Genomic DNA, 22,973 nt, shown 5'->3' with positions numbered 1-22,973 from the left:
TCCAGTAGCCATAACAGAAAATACAGATGTAGTCAATTACATTTTACAATATTGAGGCAAAAATCAAGTCAAAAGAAAAATAATAGACTAGAGAAAAGTAGTTGTAACTTGACAAAGCATATATCCTTAATGGACAATGTGGAAAACAGAAGACAAGCAACTTAAAAATGGGCAAGAAGAAGGCTCATGGCAGCTTTATTCATAATCTCCCCAGACTGGAAACAGCAAAGATGTCCTTCAATAGGACGCTGAGTGGATAAATAAACTGTGGTACATCCACAGATTAGGGTGGTAATATTTTTTAAAGTATCAAGTCACAAAAAGACACAGGTAAAACTTAACTACATATTTCTCAATGAATGCCTATCTACTGTATGATTCCAGGGATAGGAGCTCTGGTAAAGCCAAACTAGAAGAGACAGTAGAAATGGTGATCGCTGGGGGTTTGGCAGGAGGGGGTGGAGGCTTGGAAAAATGAAGCAAGGGACTTCAACAAACCAAGGCCTGAGCATAAGATAAGCCCATTGCTAGTTGAGTGTTGCTGCTTCTACGTCCTCTCAGCTGACAAAGCAAGGAAATATATGTGTGCCATAGAAACTAATGTTTATATACATATCGATAAGCATTTCCATATGAACATGGGTTCATTCCTATGTCTGCAACTCTAGTCCATGGCCACTCCAACAGTGAGAAGCCTGGCTCTTCTGTATGATACTGAGACTATAGGCACAGGACACTACATAATTTGTTAAAACCCACAGAATTTTAAAGCACAAAGAGTGAACCAGTATATACAAATTTTAAAAAACCATTTAGGAGGTCAAGGGATACCAGGATAGAGCATAGACCGTGGCAAAATAATCTGTATTATAAATGTATTAAAACATCTTACTGATGTGGCAAAATAATCTGTATTATAAATGTATTAAAACATCTTACTGAAGTAGGTGGGAGAAGAAGGTGGTGACCTGAGTAGCTTTGGAAATGAGTGGAATTATAAGACTGAAGGCAAAAAGAACTGTACATAAAACTTTACTCTTGTTGATGAAGTTTCCCATCAGGGGATGGAGGTTAACAATTCTGATACAGTGAGACCTGTCTGCTGGAAATGAACAGTTAAGTAAATATTGGGGGATGGCGGGAGCCAGGCTTCTTACTGTTGGAGTGGCCATGGACTAGAGTTGCAGACATAGGAATGAACCCATGTTCATATGGAAATACTTATAGATATGTGTATAAACATTAGTTTCCATGGCGCACATATATTTCCTTGCTTTGCCAGCGGAGAGGACGTAGAAGCAGCAACACTCAACTAGTAATGGGCATATCTTACGCCCAGGCCTTGGTTTGTAAAACCATTCTGCAATAAAGAAACCAAGACTGCCTGGAGAAATAGCTGATTCTAGGATAAGGGAAGGAATATACAGAGGAACCTGTAGGATCCTGTGGTGGCACAAAGCAAGGAAGTACTCATAAAAACAAAGCAACCAAAATCACATTGGTGGGGGTATGTCGAAGGGACATGGGAGCCAACTGAAAGAGGTCCCAGTGGTCAAAGCTGAAACAACCAGAATATCTAAAGTAGTATTGCATTAAGCCCAAAGTGTAAAGTAAATATCCGTGCATCTACATGGATAGAAATGAATGCTTACATAATTAAAGAAGGGAGAGGAAACAAATCTCTCCCGCAGAAGAATTCCAAATTATTCACAAAGACTCTGTCCTCAAAGAGGCAGAGCATAACTCCCCACTCCTTAGGTGTGAGGTGTATACATGACCTCCTTCCAAAGAGTATACAGCACGGAAAAGGCAGGTGGGAAGAGTAACTGGAGTGGAGAAATCTGACAAATACAACCTCAGCCAGGTGATCAAAGTCAACACCAACAGTGATGAGTCACGTTGATGGTATGTGCTCTAACACCCGTCTCGTCACGAGAAAAAGCTCAGGCAAATCTCAGTACAGGGACATTCTAAAAAAACAATGCCTGACCAGTACTCCCCAAAATTGTCAAGGTCATCAAAAACAAGGCAAGTCTGAGAAGCTGTCAAAGCCGAGGGGAGCCTGAGGAGATACAGCAACCAACCGTAAAGTGGCCTTCTGGAACAGAAAAAGTACATTAGGTAAAAACTAAGGAAGTCTGGATAAAGTATTCACTTTAATAAAGATGTATCGATATTCGTTCATTCATTGTAACAAATGTACCATAGTAACCTAAGATGTTATTAGTAGGGGAAATGGGTTTGGACTATACCCGAGCTTCACAATTTTTTTCTGTAAATCTAAAACTCTTCTTAAATACAAAATGCGTTCAAAAATAATAAAATAAAAAAAAATTTAAACGATAAGCAAGAATATAAGCAGGCAATTTGTGGAAGAGAAAATGCAAGTAGTCAATAAACACGGAAAAAACCCCACGACGCCTGTGGTCTTCGTGGAAATATGAATCAAAATAACAATGGCACACTCTTCGTTCGCACATCCAATTAGCATACGCTATAGAGAACAATACTATTTAACTCTGGCTGAGAGGCAGTTTTGCAGGAAAGTGGACACACTCATTTCTTGATGGTAAAAGTGTAAATGACTAAAAATTTGGGAAAATAACCTGACATTGTCCCCTAAGAATGTGCTTATCTTTGGAGGCCCCATTCTACTTTGGGGAATCTTCCAGAAATAAGAGCAGTGGTGCAAACAAACAAAAGGGCACATTTTGAAGCTGGGTTTGAAGGTGGGGCTATCAGAACACCATCTGAATATCTCCCAACGAGAGAATAGCTGAATCAATTGGTCTACCCATCCTGTGGAATATTTATTTGGCTAGTTAAAAGAAATGATGGGTGAGGTCCCTCTGGGTCGGCCTGGAGGGATTCCATGACACATGAAGAGGAAAACGTTGCAGGTTAATGTTTATGGTCCTGGTTCTGTACCACGCAGCACAACATGCAGATCTGCATGTGTGAGGTTAGGCATGGACGCAAGGCTGTTTCCCCACAGGAATTATCAGGAAAGGGTGGGCCAAGCCATCATCTTTTTCCTTACGCAGCTCTGTATCGTTTGTAACACCGAACAAGCGTGTGTTACATTTTAAGAAATTTAATGACGTTTAAATGAGAAAGTTTATGGTCACGTAGTAGGCAGAGTGGTTTTCCCACCCACCCAAGACACCCAGTATTAATCCCTGGAACCTGTGGATATGTTACTTTACATGACAAAGAGTTTTAAGTCATATTTGCAAGTGTGAGTAAAGATTTTGAAATGGGGAGAGTATCCTGGGTTATCCGGGTGAGCCCAATGTAATCACAAGGGTCCCTCGAAAAAGGAGGCAGGAGGGTCCCATCCAGAGTAGGACAGAGCAAAGGTTGTAGTGATGCAAGCCAAGGGGCCACGAGCCAAGGAATGCAAGTGGCCTCTGAGAAGTGGAAAAGGCAAGGAAATGAATTCTCCCCCAAAGTCTGCAGAGAGAACACAGTCCTGCGGACGTCTTAATTTTAGGACTTCTGACCTCCAGAATTGTAAGCAGATAAATTTGTGTTGTTTTAAACCACCGAGATTGTGGTACTTTGTTAGAGCAACAATAGGAAATAAACACAGGGTCACATTTAAGATATGACCCGTCATTTTTACTTTAGTATTCTGAGTTCCCAAAGGAAGATTTTCATGGGGTAAAAACGAAGTAGCCAAAGTATCTCAGATTTCAGCTAGGGAGGAGTCAGTCCCATAGAAGAGATGTGTGAAGAAGGCCTTCAAAGATCACAAAGGTTGTTGAGGAATGGCAGTGGTCCTCACCCCTGGCTGTGCATGAGATCAGAATCAGTCACAGATGCTTAGAACACTCCTCCCAAGGGGAGTTCTCACCCAGGCTCACGAGGGGACGTGCGTGAGGACGCTCGCTGCAGAACTGCCGGGGCCAGAGGCCAGCTGAAGGCAACACAGGCGTCCATCCCTAGGCGACGGACAGTCAAGTGCGAGGGATACCGTGAAGAAATGAGAAGCCATGAATAGACATTCATACATCCATCAGCACGGAACCTCAAAACATAGTATTGAGAGCAAAAGGTAAGAAAGCATACAATTTATGAATGTACGTTAAAAACACAAAGACTCAGAACACGATCCATTTACAAACACAGATGCGTACTTAAGAACGTATATAAAGTCCATGGGGTACCTCGGGTGAGAGTAGGGCTCAGGGACCAAGAGGTCAAAGAAAATAAAAAGCAGGACTCTTTGAATAACTCAGTGCTGGTAAAGCGGTATATATGGTAGAGTCTGACCAATTCAATTCTGCACCCGGACCCCCAAATAGAAGAAGAATAGATTCAGGTTAATGAGATCCAGCTCAGGCCTGGGCCCTGGCCATTTTTAAAAGCTCCAGAGATGATTCTGATGTGCCTCCAGGTCTAAGAACCTGAGGTTCATGCTGAACACAGGCAGTTCGGTGAACAACCGTCTAGACAGGAGGAGGTTCTGGAGAGAAGGGAGGGTAGTAGGGGAGACACGGACCCCTAAAATGGCAGCTATTGTGTTTGGATGGGTGGCATTATAAGAAACCTCCTTCCTGTCTCTTCGACACTACTCTGAATGATGTTGCATTGCTTTTATGTATTTTCAATGCCATTGACTTTGGTTTTTAAGTAGTTCAGAGTTTCTAGGGAGAGTTAAAGGTCATGAGGGAACTCAACAGCCACTTGAGATTTTAAAGCTCAGAATGAATAGTAGCAGTTGCCAAATTCAGCAAAAATCAATGTTCAAGTGCAGTTGAAACGACTTAACTCTTGAAGGTCGGAAGAAGTCTTAACAGTTATACTGAAAACATTTGTCCTTATATGTTGCATTTCACAGTTCAAATGAGGAAGTACATTTAACTAATATTTGCTATCTAAATACATGATACACTTATAAAAAGGAAAGTGAGCGTACCGAATGGGGAGAACAGGTTCGTCTGGGTCCTCCCAGGAGCAGATGTGAGATGATAAAAGGAGAAATTTATTAGGGGAGGCATCAGAGAGAGCAAACTTGGAGGGAGCCAGAAGAGAGTGGGCGGGCCTGGCTTCGAACCATAATGTGTGTCTGGCACTGAGCAACGGAAAGGGGGAAGGCACTCTGGGGGAGAATTGACTTACATTGCCTTGCAATCTAAAGAAGGACTGATATGGCTGTCAGGGAGTTCCCAAGCAGTCACAAGGCAGAGGAGGCCACGCCCTCTAGCAATGGGCACGCCCCCTAGCACTGGGAAGCATGGTGGGGAGGCGTGGCCTTGGCGTGAAACGTGAAAGATTTTGGAGCGGCGGCTGAGGCCTTTGGTCAGTTGCACTACCCGCGGTTGCATATGAGTGATGCATTCTCGTAGCCACCACTGGCAAACTCAGTTTTGTCCACAAATGTTTGTGAACTGGCCTAATGTCTATGCTTGGACTACGGTCATGACATCATTCAGGGAGTGGTGGCACTTCTATTTAAATTTTTTCTAGGACTTGCCTGAAACTTTCACTCAGCTTGTTTTTTTGTGATGACAAGATCAAGGACCGTGGAAAGCAGAGGACAAAGACGTGTCATAATGACAGGAAGCTTGAAGATGCGGCAAGATTCCTGAGGTTGGTGCCTTCCTAGGTAGTTAATGGACCTGGTCCTATTCTTAGAACTGTGCCCAGAGAACACAGCAGGGCTACTGAGGACTTTGGGTACTCCCTTTACGAATATCAGCGCTGAATCAAAGACCATAGGCCTTGCCTTGTTTGGGGACACCACGCTGGCCTCCCGCACGCTATGCGACATTGGGGAGAGGGTTGGAGCGCCAATAACACCTGCAACTGACCTTCCACCACTTTGGCAGGGTGGAGGCTTAGAAACTAAATTTAGTTTAACAAAGTAAAAACGTGTGATGTTTCTGGCATACCCGTATCGATGGAGCACAAGTCACTGCAATTTCATATAATTTTTCATGTGGGTGCTGGGAAGTCGTTTTCAGTCATTTTGGGGGGCACTCTTCTCTTACGGTTGTACTTGGGTCCTGGGGCATACAGGGTCAAGAAGTCCTTTGGCCCGCAGCTCTGCTCTTCCTCGGCCCATTTCTGGCTATGGAGACATCCGAGTGGGTCACCCTTGTCCGGTGTCCTGCGGACAGGTCTGAGCCAGGTTTTCTTTGGTTGAAAGATGGCTTTCAGAAACCCAGGTGCCTTTCATCCTGTGGCTCCTTTCTCCTGCAGCCTTAAAGATCTCCATACCCACCCAACAGCTTGTGCATATGAGAGGGAAAACGGGGAAATGGGTAACTTCCTTAGCCAGAAAATGCCACAAACTTATAGCCAATTGGCAACTAGTCACATGGCCCCATCTGGACGTGGGGGAGTCTGGGACGTGTAGTTCCTAGCTTGTCTACTCTAGAATACGGAAGGGGAAGGTGAGGGAGCATGAGTCTTTGCTGTACCAATAGCCAAGTTTGTCTGCCTTCCATAGCCTCAGTTCCAGCTAATGACCATACTTCACACTTCTCTGAAAAATAGAACCATTCAGACATTTCCTTATCTTCCTACTGCCAAATCCACCAGGAAATGTATGTACCCACGCTTCTCTCTTGACACGGGTGTAACGGGCTGTCACATGGTCCTTTCTTTGTTGTCTACATCTTGACTGAAGACAAAGACAGAAAACAGTGCCACAGGTGCTAAGTACCCCTCAATCCCGAAGTGGAGTGCCAGGTGATAATGGAAAGCAGCCCCTAAGATAGCTCCCCATGGTCCTCATCTGCTAGTATTCGTGCATTTGCCTCGTTGCCTCCTCTCGAGGGTGACCTAGGCCTGGCGATTCACTCCTAATAAACAGAATACTGTAAAAGTGGCACATGTCCTTATGTGATTAGTTATTAAAAGACTATGGCTTCTGTTGGGCTCCCTTGCTCATTCTGAGTTAATCCAGCTGCCGTGTTCTGAACTGCCCTATGAGGAGGCCCACCTGGCAAAGAACTCACATCTCTGGCCAAGTCAGTGAGGACCGGAGGCCTGCCAGCAGCCATGAAAATGAGCTTGAAAGTGGATGCTCCCAGTCAAGCCTTGAAGTGACCGCAGCCTGAAACGACATCTTGATTGCAGCCTTGGGAGAGAGCCTAAGCCTAAGGCCCCCAGCTGAGCTGTGCTTTGCTGACTCATAGTGTATCAGTTTGCTGAGGCTGCCATGACAAAGTCCCACAGACCGGGTGGCTCAAACAACAGACATTTATTTTCTCACAGCTCTGGAGGCTGGAAGTCAAAGTCAAAGCGTTGGCAGGTTCGGTTTCTCCTGAGGCCTCCCTCCTTGGCTTGCAGATGGCCACCTTCTCTCTGTGTCCTCACAGGGCCTTTCCTCTGTAGGCAACAACCCCTGGTAACTATCCCACTTCTTACAAGGACACTAGTCATATTGGATCATGGCCCACCTTATGACCTCATTTAATCTTAACTACCTCTTTAAAGGCACGACCTCCAGATCTAATCACGTTCTAAAGCACTAGGGGTTAGAGTTTCAACCTATGAATTCTGGAGCCACGCAGCTCAATCCTTAACACACAGAAACTGTGAGATAATAAGTATTTGTTGTTTAAAATGCTAAAATTTGGGGCAACTTGGAACACAGCAATAGATAACAAATACAAATGCCTAGGTGAGACTTTCTAAGAGACTGTGAAACTGTCCATGACCCCCCTCCAAGCATCTCCAAGAAGACTGGGGGGTTTCACTGGGCATGGAAGCAGGCACTAGTGAGGCTTTCCATAAAGAGAGATGTATGTCAGTGTGCGGAGCTGTTACCATCCTCCCCAACCCCCATCGCTGGAAGCAAAGGAACATATCCACCTCACCTCAACTGGTGTGGGAAGTGACAGATGTCAGGACATGCTACCCCAAAATACAGCACCTTGGCATTGTTAAAAAGAAAACCACAGGTCCAAAATGGAGTCGCTTGTGCTAGGCCCATGCCACCAAAGCACAGCTTAATTCCTAACCTAGTTACAGTTTCAACCTTTCCCTGGAATGTAATCTTAACCAGTCAGTCTGGAATTTCCTGGTCAGCACCAGTGAGGTCATCTACCTAATAAGACCCTTTGGTCTGCTGAAGGGAGGTGACCTGGCCCAAAAGAATCCTTTTGTTGTTGTTTACACCGAGGTCTTTGCCCCACCTCACCTCTGCCTTAAAAAAAACCTTCCATCTGGTACAGCTCTTCAGAGCTCCTTTCTGTTTGCTAGATGGGGATGCTCCCCAATTCATAAACTGTAGAATACAGCCAATTAGATCTTTCGATTTACCCAGTTGAATTTGTGTGTGTGTGTGTGTGTGTGTGTGTGTGTGAAAATTAATAAAAGGAAACCTCATTTACAATGGAGTAGGGCAGCCAGCAGGGGGAGCTCTCACACCCCATCACTCCTCCCTGTTCATCACAGACCCTACAGAAGGCCATGACCATCTGGACACCACTTTACTCTCCCCCAAGAGGAAGGAAGGCTTTCCTCCTCCCCAGCAATAGCCCAGCCAATGAGACACTGTCACAACAAAAAGCCACCGTACATCAAACTCCCATTTTACTCCAGTGGACTTTTTGTCTACACCAGCCTTGCCAATTTCTCCTTTCCTCTATCACAGAGCCTTCATCTCCTTTGTTCCCTGCACTTGCCCGTGGTTTTGCCTTAGCTCGCTTGTCCGGGATTGCAGCTCTCTGCTATTCCCGACTAAACTCATTTTTGCTGGTAAAATAACTGGCATTTTTATTCTTTTTTAAAAATTTCTTTTTTTTACGTTTATTTATTTTTGAGACAGAGAGAGACAGAGCATGAACGGGGGAGGGCAGAGAGAGGGAGACACAGAATCGGAAACAGGCTCCAGGCTCCAAGCCATCAGCCCAGAGCCCGACGCGGGGCTCGAACTCACGGACCGCGAGATCGTGACCTGAGCTGGAGTCGGACGCTCAACCGACTGAGCCATCCAGGTGCCCCGGCATTTTTATTCTTAAGGTTAACTTTTTACAACAGCATATTGAATATGGGGCGCCTGGGTGGCTCAGGGGGTTCAGGTTAGGACTTTGGCTCAGGTCATGATCTCGCGGTTCGTGAGTTCGAGCCCCACGTCGGGCTCTGTGCTGACAGCTTGGAGCCTGGAGCCTGCTTCCGATTCAGTGTCTTCTTCTTCTCTCTGCCCCTCCCCCGCTTGTGCTCTATCTCTCTGTGTCTCTTAAATAAATAAATAAATAAATAAATAAATAAATAGTTTAAAAAATTTTTTTAAACAGCATATTGAATATTTTAAACTGGAGGAGTTTGAGAAAACAACAGAAGCAGGATGTTCACTTTGACCTTTCCCTGCCCTTCTCGGAATGGGTCATAAAACCCTCCTGTGAGAGGTGGTCTCCCTATACCTGGAGGAAAGGAACATCCTAATATCGAAAGACAACAGGACACTGTAGGAGCAGAAAAGTTTTCCTTTCTTCCCTTCTAAATTCTTTGGCTGGTCTAATAATTAAATTGACATAAGACAGAGTAACATGAAGAAAACAAACAAAATTTAATAACTGATATACCTCCGGTATACACGGGACAGATCCAGGAAAAGGAGGTATAACTCTCCAAAATGGCTGAAGCCATCACTTTTAAGTACCATCTCAAACTAAGGACAAAGCAGGTGTTGGGGTGGGGAGTCAGTTATGGGAGATTACCAGGAATCGCAATAAACAAGGAAGCACAATAAATAAGGATAAGGTTATTATGCAGATTTAAATTACTGCCTCCCTCATCATAAGAGTTTCTAAAGATTTGTTCATCCTCCTCTTCAAGTTACAGATGGGGAGACACCCTTGCTAATGGAGCTTTCCTTTGTAAATGTAAATGTCTTTTACAAAAGGGGAACTGCTCCATTTTCAAAGCTTCTTCTGTGTCTGCAGCTTCTTAAAAAGAACCAGCTTAAAATAATCGATATGCTAAAGAGGCATTCCTTGGGGTGGCAAAATCTGCTCCCCTTCAATGCCAAGAAGAACCCCAATAAACAGGTCTTCTCCCAGCTCACTCTGCTTACCCCATACTCCTCAGTCTATCATATTCCTACACAATTTCATCTGTACCACTCCTCGTCAGACACAGCACAAAAATACACAGATCTTCATTTCCTTATGAAGGCTCCCATGTCATGTAAAACTTACAGCAAATAAATCTGTATGCTTTTCTCCTGTTAATATCTTTGTCAGTTTAATTACTAGACCTAGCTGGTACCCTAAGAGAGTCAAGGAAAACTTTTCCTTCTCTACTGAAGCTTTGAGAGAACTGAAGAGTGTGACACGTGTCCCCTGGATTTAGGGGGAAGAGTGGCGGGTACCTGACCCCACCTCGGGAACACCCTTCTGCCTGAGGGTGCCTCTATCCGGCTTCAGATCTGAGAGGGAAAGAGGCGAGCAGGTGAAGAGTAGCAGAAAAGGACACCCCCAACATTCCACTTTGATATAAGGATTATTTTGAGCTAAAGGCAACCGAGAAGACGCAGATACAAGAAAAGGTCTCTGCCTTCCCCCTATTTGCCTAAAAGCAGGACGTTTGTAAAGGTATACCCCCACCCTCTCTACCAGGAAGGACAGAAGTTTATCACTGGAGTCAATTCTAGACTCTTACAAGCACCAAAACCTTGCTAAAAGTAGCCCTTATCCATTCGTTTCCCCATATATTTGCTTTCCCACAACCTGCCAGCCTGAGGAGCTCAAAGGTTTTTTTCCTTTGTCTTATCACTTCTCTACAACTTTTTTGTTCTTTTGTCATGCTATATAAGCCCAAGTTCTAACCAACCCTTTGAGTTACTCATGGCTGAATGCTCCCCTTGCAAATGTACATGTTAATACACTTCTGTTTGTTTCCTCTTATTATTCTATCTTTTGTCAGTCTAATTGGTGGGGCCCTAGCCAAAGAACCTAAGAGGGGCAGAGGAAAAAAGGTTTCCCCCCCACCCTCCTACACATGTTTCCAGGGGCCAGGTGTAGATGGGTGGAAGGGGGCTACACTTGGAGGCCTGAAAAGGGACACTGGTGAAGGATCTGTCTGGAGGGGAAGGTGACCCAGCAAAGAGGGATGCTGCTGGAGGTTGGGGGCCTGGGGGAGATGTACGCCAGAGCTCCTTAAACTGGACTGCTGATCACATCACCTGGGCCTCTTGTTAACATGTGGATTCTGATTCAACAGGTGAGGTGAGCCTAAGTTCTCCATGGCTGACGGGTGATGCCTGTGCTGCTTATCAGCAGAAGGCTGGAGAAGGTACCCGCTGTGGGTATAATACCCCTAGAGATGGGGAAAGAATAAAGGGTTTCCTCCCTGCACTGAGTCTAGCTGGTGCCATAAGCTGGGAGCAAAGTGGATGCAGTAGCCCCTGCCATCAGACCTTCCCAGGGACCTTGGTCCTGTCCCCTCTCTCTGACTCCCAAGGTTGCAGCCCCAAACCTTCCCTCCTTCTCTGATATCATCAGTTCCTTTCTGCCTGTTAGATCCTCCCCAGCCACACACCAACATACACATCTTCTTTAACAAAGCAACGTAAACCCTTTGTCCACTCCTGCCCCCTTCAGCCACGGTTCACAGTAAAATTTCTCCTCAGAGCATCCACATTTTCTCCACGTCCTTGCCATCCATTCACTTTTTTTTTTTTTCAACGTTTATTTATTTTTGGGACAGAGAGAGACAGAGCATGAACGGGGGAGGGGCAGAGAGAGAGGGAGACACAGAATCGGAAACAGGCTCCAGGCCCTGAGCCATCAGCCCAGAGCCTGACGCGGGGCTCGAACTCCCGGACCGCGAGATCGTGACCTGGCTGAAGTCGGACGCTTAACCGACTGCGCCACCCAGGCGCCCCCATACGTTCACTTTTTAAAAGCACATTTAAATTGGGAAATATGTATACAGAGGAGGGTAAAGAAGGTTTGTTTGTTTTTTTATTCCTTGGACAAGTAACTAGTTTCTCTGAGGCTTCTTTTTCTTATGGTAGCAAGGATATGGCCCTGCTATGCTTTGAGAGCACTAAATAAGAATCAGAGGCACAAAGTAGGTCCTCAATAAACCACCTCAGTCTTGGCTGAAGATAAGAAGAAACCCCCATGGCGGATGCGTGGGTGACTCAGTCAGTTGAGTGTCTGACTCATGATTGCGGCTCAGGTCATTGTCTCACAGTTCGTGAGACAGAGCCCCACATCAGGCTCTGTTGCTGACAGCACAGAGCCTGCTTGGGATTCTCTGTCTCTCCCTCTCTCTCTGCCACTCTCTCACTCTCTCTCTCTCTCAATAATTAAACATTAAAAAAGAAGAAAGAAAGAAACCCCCATGGGTCCAGGTACAGCAGGGCTGGCGTTGGCCGAGATGTGCCCAGACACGTCCAGGCATGTCCCTGGATTTCTCTCTGCTCCCTGCCCCCATGCAGTCATCACCTCATGGCCTCCATTCTCTGTGGCCTGGGCTGGAGCTGAGGATTGAAAAATGAATCAGCCAGGAAAGGGCAAGAATGAGAGGCCAGCAGACTATGCATTCCACCCCCCCAACCCCTGCAAGCTCCCTAAAGTACAATCTATCCCTCAGGTCCCAGGGGTCTGGTGATTTCTGGATCTCTCTCCTGTTAAACAATGAAAACTCAACTGAGTAAATGTTAAAGATAATGATTGGCTTTACTGAATCATTCATGAATCGGGCAGCATCCCACCTAGCAAATAGAAAGAAGCTCCAAAGGGCTACAAAAAGGAAAATGTTTTTAAAGGCAAGACAAGGAAGTCATTTAAAAAAAAAAAAAAGAAAGAAAGAAAGAATTATTTCGGGCAATATCACCTCCCTTTGGAGGACGAAAAGGCCTGTCTTATTAGGTGAATTCCCTTACCCATGCCAACCAGGAAATCCCAGACTGACCAGTTAAGATGACATTCCTGGGAAGGGTTGAAACTGCAATTCGGTTGGGTATAAAGTCCCAGGGTGGCGACATGGCGTTAGCACAAGGGACTCCATCTTGGGCCTGTTGATTACTTTTATTACTCCCTTATTCCATATATTCCATACCCTGTTCTTACTGCCTGTGCCCTGAGGGGCTAGGATGTGCCAGCCGCGGGGCCAGGCGCCAGAGGGTTTCAGAGACTACGACCCAACACATTTCCTGTCCTCCAGGAATTCATCAGAGGGGAGAACAAGGCAATCGGTTCCAAATCGGGACTTCATGGGGGGGGGGAAGGTTATGTGACATTGACTGAGACACTTCCAAGGACACTTCCCATCTCTTCAGCCACAAAATAGGGGGAGTAACATGTACCTTTCAGGGCTGTTTTGAAAGTGACACGGTGCAATCTAGCTCTTCGGATTTACACAATAAGAATTTTTCTGTTTTGTTTTCTCTGTCGAGAAAAAAATGGAACAGCCTCGTAAGGAAGGGAACTTACTTCTTTCTAAAGATATGCAAACACATTGGAGATAAAAATAAGAATAATACATGGTAATACATATTATAACCTGACAGACAGAAACGCTGTTTGGGGAATTTTTGAGTTTTATTGAGAATTAAACCCCACCTTGCTGGGTGAAAGGTGAAAGGTGAAAGGTGGAAAGGTGATATCCTTGTCCAGGCTTTGGTGTCGCCACTAGGTGGCATCAGTCTGTGGAAACTAAACTGTGGCCTGATTGCAAAGTGACTCTGCTTTCCCTGTGGAAGGTAGAAAAGAGAGAACACAGCTAATTGTCAAGAACTAAGCTGAGGCAGGTATTGAATTTTCATCTCATTTCTAAATTTAGTTCTTAAGCCGTGTGACAAATAGAATAAAAGAGACCGAATTACAACCGAGTGAGAGAAATGTACATATTGGTCTTTCTCTTGTAAAATACCTCCTGGAGGAAAACAAACAAACAAACAAACAAACAAACAAACAAACAAAAAAACGTGTTCTACTGCAATGCTGTTAGATGGTCAGGGCTTTGCAGATGCGTTCTTAGAGGAATTTGTGAATGCAGATCCCACAGTAATGAGTGGACACGAAACATCTTGCTTTGGGAGGTTTCTTATTTGACTTCCTGAGGGATTTCTTTCGATTCATATCTACCTGGAAATTCATGGAAAATGTGAAAATATTGTTTGCCTTCATTTCTTTCTTAAATGTTGTCTGTTTTATTTTCGCTTCTGCGGGGCTGGGGAGCACCCTGGGAGCTGTCCTCACCCACTTTATTCAGGATTAAAAAGAGGGTTTTCACTCCCCTCTAGTGGCTGGCTCTGGTCTCCTTGTCAGGTTGAAATCGCAGAGGAGCTGGGTCAGCAGGGGTGCGGGGCACGCGTCCACTGGGAGGAGAGCCTGAGAAGGTCTCCAGGCTGTGCAGGGGAGGGACAGAGGAAGATTCCTGCCCCAGGGAGGCCAGGCTCTTCTGCCCCACTCCCCGCTCCCAGGCAGGAAAACAGGCCTGGCCACCGGCAGCCGCAGGAGCTCTCCTGACTCAGGGCAGCACCCAGAAGGTCCCTGCCCTGGGGACGGCAGGAGGGCCCAGCCCTGCAAGGGGAGCTGGCGTGGAAGCCACTCAGGCCCTGTGGTTTTGTGCTGTGAGAGGAAGGAAGAGGCCACAGTATGGGACAGTGTAGTTCTAGACAGTGGGAGAGGGAGAACTTTGTAACCCCAGTCGTGTGCATGAAAAGGGCAGTCACAGGACTGGATTCACGATGGACCGTGCAAGCTCGGAAGTGAAGGCAGGCATCAGACAGACGCAATCAGACGCATGCATCCATCCAGCCAACAAACCTCTTCCCCCCACTTTTATGATAATGTCCAAATATGACTTAGTGCCTCCCCCACGAGTCAGGCAGCTGGACCGCTGCCACTCTGCCCTGTTCATCCTACTCATTTTGGTTTCCCCAGCACCAAACACAGCACCTGACATGTAGCAGAATCTCAAAAATTATTTGCATTGAAGGAATGGAGAGTGCTAGGCCCTTGGTCAATCAGACCCAGATCCTACCCTCAGTGACATTATGGCCCAATCATAAATACGCAATATACTAGATGCGAAGACCCGTGTGAAAACGCTGGCGTCATGCCTGGCACAGAGCAGGCCCACGATAACTATTTGTTCTTTCCTCCCTTCCTTTCTTGTATTCTCCCCAGAACCCACCCTCCAAGATTGCCCAAAGGGAGGAAGTGCTCAAGGCTTTAGAAGTGGCAAAGATGAATTTTGTCTGGGAGAATCAATGAAGGCTTCCCGGAGAAGGGAGCATTTGATCTGGCTCATCCAGGACTCTAAGCAGCATGAACACGGACACAGAGATGCGTGGGAAAGTAGAGACGTGCGTAGAGAAATGCACAAAAGTGCAGCTTTGTTTGTGGAACTATATGAAGGGGAGAAGGAGAAAACAGGGTAGGAAAGTCCCTTGGTTACTAGGTGAGGGGCCCTAAAGCATGGTGTGAAAAATCTGGATTTCACTACCAGAGAGATCAGATAGCCCCGGGCCTGGCCCAGACTCTGTTGTCTGACTACAGACTATGTGATAACTGTGGGCAAGCTACCTAAGTTCTCTGAGCCTCACTTTCTTCACCTGTAGAATGATGTACTTACTCTTTAAAAACATGAATGAGGGCACGCTGCAAATACACACTGTTTGCATCTTTTTCCACTTTGGGAAAAATCTGCATATTATCACATATAGGGTTAACTCTGTACTCATATGCCATTATCACATTCTAATTAACAACTTTTCTATTTATGGATATTTAGGTTGCTTCCGATCTTTAAGTAGTTTGTGTCTGTGTATCTACAAGATGAAATTCATAAAGTAGCATTGCTAAATCAAAGTGAATACGAAATTTAAATGTTGACAGAATCACCAACTTAGTCTCCATAAAAGAGGGAATCGGGTTCCACTCCTATCAGCAACATATGTAAAGGTCTCTTTCCTTATGCCTTCACTAATAGGGTTACCAAATTTTTTTGATCTTTGCCAATCTGAAAGGCTTTGCGTGTGTGCATGCGTGCGTGTGTGCGTTTTAAGTTTATTTATTTATTTTGTGAGAGAGAGAGCGCATGCAGGAGGGGCAGAGAGAGAGGGAGAGAGAGAGAATCCCAAGCAGGCTCCATGCTGTCAGTGCAGAGCCTGACGTGGGGCTCAAACTCACAAATCGTCAGATCATGACCTGAGCTGAAATCAGGATGCTTAACGAAGCTACCCAGGCACCCCTGAAAGGTTTTAAGCTGGCATCTCATTGTAGTTTTACTTTACATTTTTATTATTAAAATTGAGGTTGGGCACCTTTTCAACTTTTAAAAGCCATTTGCTTTTCTTCTCTGGGAACTGTTTGTAGCCTTTTATCATTTCCATTTGGTTGTTAGCTTTTGTCTTATGGATTTATAGGAACTATTCATTTATTAAGGAAATTAGTTCTTCAGGATATGGTCACAAATGTTTCCACAATTTGCCACCTCTCTTTCACTATGTCTATTTTATTCCCCTGGAAGATATTTTTTCTTATCTTTATGTAGTCATACTGACCATTTCTTTCCTTCACAGTTTCTGTATTTTGAATCCTGCTCAGAAAGGCATCTCACTCCCAGATAATGAAAGAAATCCTGGCTTTATTTGGGGGTGAGGAGAGAGGCAGGAAATTCTGCTTTATTTTTTTCCAGATGGCAGTCACACTAACCCCATTTCTCTGGATTCCTTTAAGCAGCAAGAGCCATTCAAGAACCAGTCAAGGGGCCCTGCTGAGAGGAAGAACACAGATTGACGCAAGTGTTCTAAATGTCATTTCATCCCCACAACCACCACATGAGGTGTCAGCATCTTGTTTCTCAAATGAGGGAGCCAAGGTTCAGAGAGATTGAGTAAATTGCCCACAGTGGCACAGCCAGCAAATGACAGACCTGGGATTTGAACCCCAACCAATGTCTGTGTTCACTCCACCCAGGAGAATTAAGAGTCCGACGGGAGGCATGGTATATACCATACAGGGCTTTCTGGAAGGATTAGATGACAGCTTTTCAGTCTCGTCCTCCTCGTTCCTTCCTTCCAAAGGCCTCCTACACTCTGTGGCCAAAGCTCCCTGCAGCCAGCAGACACGGGTGTCTGTCCCGGCAACGCTGCCCCTGTTCGAAATGACCAGCAAGGAACAGTCACAGGAGCCAGAAATAAACCTTCGTCGTGTTCACTGAAAATTCTTCAGTTGATGGGTAGCAGCAGCTAGCATTAACCTGAGTATTCGAATTGTCCAGTCACAACGGATCCTTGAGGGAACCACAATCGAGGGCAGTTCATCTCTGAGACCATCTCCTTCTTTTCACTTGCCTGGAGGCAGTGGTCCTTCTTACCTGCGGTGTCTCAAGAGCATCACCCACTCCATCCCTTCCCTTCCCTCCCTGTTTCCTCTCTTTTCCCACAGCCCTAGTCTGAACCATGCTTTGAGAGCTGAAAAGCTCCCTCGCAAGCTGGCAACACTCACTCAGGTCTCAGGCTGTGCACAATCTTTGTATCTATTTTGGAATGGGCTAGAGCAGTGAGAGCAGGGAAATTCATAGGAAACACACACGGGAGCGCTCCAAGGTAAACCCTTCAACCTGCCCGGGCCCGCTGCGGGTGCTGCATAACTAATTCTTCTCTGGTCCCTCCAAGCAGGACACAGGCCCAGTGGGGAGTGCCTTGGCCTGGTTATAATATCCAGCTTTTATTACTGCTCTTTCTATATCTTATCAGTGGGGTAAAGGGCAAGGGCCTTAGGCATGTGTCCAAGGACATGCACCACGCTCACAGCAGCTCGCTGGCCCAATTCAGGCAAGTTGTGCTCTGAGAGGTCTGATTTCGCAAAAGGCAGGTTAGGCTGTCTTGCAGATGGTGGCGGTGGTGGCAGCAGCAGGGGCGGTGACAAGGGTAAGGGGGGGGCGGTGATGTCTGAGAGGAAAAGACTCCAAGGGAGGTGGTCTCTTGGTAGCAATTTTAAAATGCCTCTGTGGGGGCGCCTGGGTGGCTCAGTCGGTTGATCGTCCGACTTCGGCTCAGGTCATGATCTCACAGTCTGTGAGTTTGAGCCCCGCATCGGGCTCTGTGCTGATGGCTCAGAGCCTGGAGCCTGCTTCCGATTCTGTGTCTCTCTCTCTCTCTGCCCCTTCCCTGCTCATGCTCTGTCTCTTTCTGTCTCAAAAATAAATAAAAACATTAAGAAAAAAAATTTTTTTTAATGCCTCTGTGGGATGAGTGTCTGGGTGGTTCAGTCAGTTAAGTGTCTGACTTTGGCTCAGGTCATGAACTCACGGTTTGTGAGCTTGGGGCTGACAGGTCGCAGCCTTTAGCCTGCTTTCAGATACTATGTCTCCCTCTCTCTCTGCCCCTCCTCCACTCACACTCTGTGTCTCTTTGTCTTAAAAATGAATAAACATTTAAAAAAATGCTTAAATGCCTCTGTGGGAAAAGTTACGGACTACCCTTGAAATCAGATTTTACTTTTTCTGTTAATAACAGGCGTCTCCTGAAGTAATGTCTTTGACATCAGCCATAGAAACACTTTTCTACATCCGTCTCCTCAGGCAAGGGAAACAAAAGCAAAAATAAACAATTGAAGCTGAGTAAAATAAAAAGCTTTTGCACGGCAAAGGAAACCGTCAACAAAACAACAAGGCAACCTACTGAATGGGAGAAGATAGTTGTGAATGACAATATCCAATCAGGGGCTAATATCCAAAGTATATAAAGAACTCCTACAACTCAACACCAAAGAGAACGCCAAATAATCGGATTTAAAAATGGACAGAGGAACTGAGTAGACTGTTTTTCCAAAGAAGACATCCAGGTGGCCAACAGACACATGAAAAGATGCTCCACATCACTCATCATCAGGAAAATGCAAATCAAAACCCCAATGAGCTACCACCTCACACCTGTCAGAATGGTTAGAATCAAAACGATAAGAGATAACAAGTATTGGGGAGGATGTAAGCTCATCCGCTGTTGGTGGGAACACAAATTGGTGCAGCCACTGTGGAAGACAGTATGGAGTGTCCTCAAAAGAATTAAAAATAGAGGGGCGCCTGGGTGGCGCAGTCGGTTAGGCGTCCGACTTTAGCCAGGTCACGATCTCGCGGTCCGTGAGTTTGAGCCCCGCGTCGGGCTCTGGGCTGATGGCTCAGAGCCTGGAGCCTGTTTCCGATTCTGTGTCTCCCTCTCTCTCTGCCCCTCCCCCGTTCATGCTCTGTCTCTCTCTGTCCCAAAAATAAATAAACGTTGAAAAAAAAAATTTAAAAAAAAAAAAAAAAAAAAAAAAAGAATTAAAAATAGAATTACCATGTGATCCAGTAATTCCTCTGCTGGATATCTACCCAAGAAAATGAACACACTAACTCAAAAAGATAGACGTACCCCTATGTTTACTGCAGCATTATTTACCATAGCCAAGATATAGAAGCACACGTAAATACATATATGTGTGTATATATATATATATATATATACACACACTGTAATATTACTCAACCGTAGAAAAATGAGATCTTGCCATTTGCAACAACATGGATGCCTAGAGGGTATTACGCTAAGTGAAATAAGTCAGTCAGAGAAAGATAAATACCATGCAACTTCACTTATGTGTAAAATTTAAGAAACAAACCAAATGAACAAAGAAGAGCTAAAAATACAGACTCTTAAATGCAGAGAACAAACTGGTGGTTGCCAGAGCAAAGACAGGTGGTGGGATGGTTGAAATAAAGGGGATTGAGAATACACCTAAGGGGGCCGCCTGGGTGGCTCAGTTAGGTAAAGTGTCCAACTTCGGCTCAGGTCATGATCTCATGGCTTGTGGGTTCGAGCCCCGCATCGGGCTCTGTGCTGACAGCTCAGAGCCTGGAGCCTGCTTCCGATTCTGTGTCTTCCTCTCTCGCTCGACCCCTCCCCTGTTCATGCTCTCTCTCTCTCTCAAGAATAAATAAAACATTAAAAAAGAAAATTTTTTTAAATGAAAAAAGAATACACTTAACTATGGTGAGCACTGAGTAATGTAGAGAATTGTTGAATTATTATTTGCTACACCTGAAACTAATACAACACCGTATATTAATTACCAGAAAAAAACAATAGTGTCTTCTGTCATCCCAGATGTTGAGGGGCATCACAATGGATGACGTGATCTACTTGGTGCTAACTACTCACTGACCTTCTTGAGTAACCACTAGAAAGTCGTTGGGTCTTGAATTCCTCAAATTTTAAATTGATCATTCTCACTGCCTAAGCATTGCCCGGTGTGCTGCGAGGAGAAAGACCTTTATACCTTCCCGGTTCTGGCTACCTTATTTTTTCTCTACAACTCAGCTCGAATGTCATCTCTTCTGGCAGAATGTCTCTAAGCCCAGAGTCGACTGGTCTAAACTCCCATCTCTGTGCTCTCAGCAATCCATGCATTCTTTTAACACATCCCCGCTGTCTGTTCATATCTTGCCCTCTCATCGGATGGCAAACGCCTTTCAAGTAGGGATTGGGATTGTTCCTTGCCTGAGTATGGCCAATTCATCCCAGTGCCTGGCAAAAGGGCAAGTGTGTTCAGTAGAAATCAACCTTCTTAGCCAAAATGGAATATTTTTCAACAGATGGTTTTGGAAAGGGAATCTTAGGACTTGGACACTGCACAGACCTAAACCTTCAGAAGAGGAAAGGAAGGCCCTGAAGATGAAATGGCTTGCCCAGAGCAGAGCCACATGTCAGCAGCCCGGCTGACACATGAGCACCTTTCCTGGTGGAACAAAGCTTGTTAGTGACATCAGAAACCATCCCCAGGCTGAGGTCTGCTGGTATGAAATACCCCGAAACACATTCATTAGTCGGTATGGTCTTTCACCCCAAAGTCTAAAAAATTCTTTGGCCTCTGTATTTTCTGTCCTTTTCATTTCTACTAGATATTTTTCTTTTAAAAATTTTACCTTTTATTAATTTTGATTATAAAAGTTTACATGCTTATTGTAGAGATTCTGGAATATGCTAAAAAGTAAAAGAAAGAAAGAGAGAAAATTAAAAATACCCTAGAATTCCATAAGCCAGAGACAGCCGACATTAGTATGGGATATTGCCACCAATAAATCTATGTGACTGAGATCAGGTTATATGTTGAATTTTATGCTTTTTCTTGCTGTTGGGTTGTGAGTAAAGTCCTTAAAAATGAGGTTTTCCAGGGCACCTGGATGGCTCAGTCGGTTGAGTGTCCGACTCTTGATTTTGGCTCAGGTCGTGATCTCACAGTTCATGAGTTCGAGCCCTGCGTCAGGCTCTGTGCTGACACTGTGGAGTCTGCTTTGGATTCTCTCTCTCCTCTCTCTCTCTGCCCCTACTTCATTTTCTCTCTCTCAAAATAAATAAACTTAAAAAAAAAATTTTTTTTAATCAGGTTTCCTTTGTAGTGTTTGTGCTGGAAGCTTCTCAATCAGTACACTTTGTACTGAGTTAATTTATAAATAAAAAGGAGCCAATAATGAAATAAAAAGGACAGATGATACATAATCTATTATTTGTAATAGCTATACTTTAGCCTATCGGAATAGATCACCTTTTCCTAACATCTGGGTGGCTCACAATTTTTTCCTGCAATACATGAAAACTGTGTTTATTTCATCATCTCACTGTGATGAAACATCTCAATATGAAATCTCGATCTGTATTTCTAAGTATTGCTTTATGAGTCCTATGTTAGGTCCTCAACTTTGAAGGAAAGGTTTTAAAAAGGTGAATTATTTTAAAACTTAGGATCGGCTCAAAAGATCATGCTGTTTTTCAAGTTGCCTTAAAAGCACTGATCCCAGGGGCACCTGGGTGGCTCAGTCAGTTGGGCATCCTACTTTGGCTCAGGTCATGATCTCACGGTTTGTGAGTTCGAGCCCCACGTCAGGCTCTGTGCTGACATGTCAGAGCCTGGAGCCTGCTTCGGTTTCTGTGTCTCCCCCTCTCTCTGCCCCTCCCCTGCTCATGCTCTGTTTCTGTTTCTCAATAATAAATAAACATTTAAAAAAATTATAAATGAGGCTGAAGAGGAAGAGACAGATCCAGATGTGGTTCAGTCTTCTGGAGACACATGAAAAAAAAAAAAAAAGCACCGATTCCATTTCGGTAGAAAAAGGAAAGATAATTCAATAAACAGCAAAAAATATATATAATAGGGTCAAATGGTGTTAAGTTTAGCCTGTAACATTAGACACTTGACTCTTAATATCTGAGGGAGGGATTGATTTCTTTTTTTACCTAGAGCTATAAATTACATGTTAATTGCAGTTATGTAATGCTAAAGAAGAGATACTGCTTTTTGAACTATTTATGCCATCTGTATAAAAGTTAAATAGTCTGAGGAGCACCTGGCTGGCTCAGAAGAGCATGTGACTTTTAATCTCAGGGTCGTGAGTTGGAGTCCCATGTGGGGTGTAAAGATTACTAAAAAAAAAAAAAAAAAAAAAAAAAAAAAAAAAGTGAAATAGTTTAAGTTCAAAGATAAAGTAACTAGAAAGACTATCTGGTTCTTAGAACAGGGAAGCCAGCTCCTGGATTTAAGTTTGTAGCCATAGGAAAACTGAAGTACAAGAAAGCTGTTTCCCTAATAATCTGTTTACGGAAAAAAACATACATCTTAAGCTTCATCACATAAAGTTTAAATATCTGCAGATTCATAAAAAAATATTTTAAACAAGGTAAAAGCTAAAATAAAATTCAGATTTGAGAGATTAAAAATAAAAGCAAGCAAGAAAAATAGACCCCTAAATGTTTCTATTTTTCGGTTTTACATGTATTTGTGTTGAGGACATTATATCGATACTAGCTTATGGGGATTATACTTTCATTTCACAAACATAAAAATGTATTTTAGGGGGCGCCTGGGTGGCTTGATCGGTTGGGCGTCCGACTTCGGCTCAGGTCATGATCTCACGGTCCGTGAGTTCAAGCCCCGCGTCGGGCTGTGTGCTGACAGCTCAGAGCCTGGAGCCTGTTTCAGATTCTGTGTCTCCCTCTCTCTCTGCCCTTCCCTGTT

The 22,973-nt window shown here is 44.6% G+C and overlaps 2 long non-coding RNA genes across 3 annotated transcripts in view; one reads left to right on the top strand and one right to left on the bottom strand.

Moving 5' to 3' along the window:
* The first annotated feature begins 5,299 nt into the window (after nucleotides 1-5,299).
* Nucleotides 5,300-16,721, top strand: LOC123585641. Its single transcript, XR_006706334.1, has 3 exons — nucleotides 5,300-5,595; nucleotides 15,105-15,354; nucleotides 16,662-16,721. It is a non-coding gene; the product is annotated as an uncharacterized LOC123585641 (long non-coding RNA).
* Nucleotides 13,541-22,973, bottom strand: part of LOC123585642 — a 25,863-nt gene continuing 16,430 nt past the window's right edge. Inside the window, exon 3 of one of the 2 annotated variants that reach the window (XR_006706335.1) lies at nucleotides 13,541-13,663. This is a non-coding gene — a long non-coding RNA (uncharacterized LOC123585642). Of the gene's footprint in view, nucleotides 13,664-16,546; nucleotides 17,182-22,973 lie in introns of those variants that run through there. The other variant, XR_006706336.1, reaches the window with a different exon arrangement.

The sequence above is a fragment of the Leopardus geoffroyi genome, chromosome C3, assembly GCF_018350155.1.
Source record: "Leopardus geoffroyi isolate Oge1 chromosome C3, O.geoffroyi_Oge1_pat1.0, whole genome shotgun sequence".
Lineage (NCBI taxonomy): Eukaryota > Metazoa > Chordata > Mammalia > Carnivora > Felidae > Leopardus > Leopardus geoffroyi.
Note: the sequence above shows the minus strand (reverse complement) of the source record. Positions and strands in the feature narration are given on the sequence as shown.